This window comes from Pinus tabuliformis, chromosome 9 (assembly GCF_031772625.1).
Source record: "Pinus tabuliformis cultivar Carrire ecotype Pingquan chromosome 9, CPIR1, whole genome shotgun sequence".
NCBI classification, from domain to species: domain Eukaryota; kingdom Viridiplantae; phylum Streptophyta; class Pinopsida; order Pinales; family Pinaceae; genus Pinus; species Pinus tabuliformis.
The window spans coordinates 1825658356-1825659103 of record NC_142307.1 but is presented as its reverse complement, the minus strand read 5'-3'; the positions used below and the strand labels follow the sequence as shown (position 1 = coordinate 1825659103).

The window sequence follows — 748 nt, the reverse complement described above, 5'->3', positions numbered from 1 at the left end:
AAATAATTATTCAACCCAAAATGACTACCAAAAGAATTATTCAAACGACCACAATTGCAACCAGAAGTTAACCAGAAGTTTAAGGCCATTCCTACTCTAGGCCCCAAGTTTATAGCCTTTGGGGGCTTTTGCATAATGCAAAGTTGTGTCATGTTTACATATTTTTCCTTAAAGCTAGGTCATCCACATATTTTGCATAAGAAAAGTGGTAGCTGGGGCATAGCAGGACTCGAACCTGCGACCATTAGGTTAAAAGCCCAATGCTCTACCGCTGAGCTACATGCCCCGAATGATTCTGAATCAGTCCGAGCCTGCTTACGCATCCTTTTAGACCATTTATTAGGTCTACGCTGGTACCCCAGCTTGGGTGTGTCAAGTAGCCGTAAAACGCACGCAAATGGCCTTGAAAACGAAATTCCACGGGGCTCTCGATGCATGCATCTGGGAAAGGGATGAGGTTCGATGGCCTTTAGATTTAACCTCTCCCTCTCCCTCTCCTTAACAGTCGAGCACCTAAAGGTCCTTATGGTCGAGCAACTAAAGGTCCTTATATTGAGAGCGAGAGATGTGCACCTCGGCGAGATGGCGTAATTACATATATAAAAAAACACTCTGCTTTTTGACTCATTTGACTCGTTCCCTTCAATTTACTTATTGGGTGGCCCAAGGAGAGGGGGGGCCCGCTATAAACCCAATCCTGAAGGTTAGGGCAGAAGGCACTGGCTTGCCAAGTGATACCACGCCACAC

The 748-nt window shown here is 45.7% G+C and overlaps 1 non-coding gene across 1 annotated transcript; it reads right to left on the bottom strand.

Annotated features, from left to right (window-relative positions):
• Nucleotides 1-214: 214 nt before the first annotated feature.
• On the bottom strand, nt 215-286 carry TRNAK-UUU (transfer RNA lysine (anticodon UUU)). Its single transcript has one exon. It is a non-coding gene; the product is annotated as a tRNA-Lys (tRNA).
• Nucleotides 287-748: the final 462 nt, after the last annotated feature.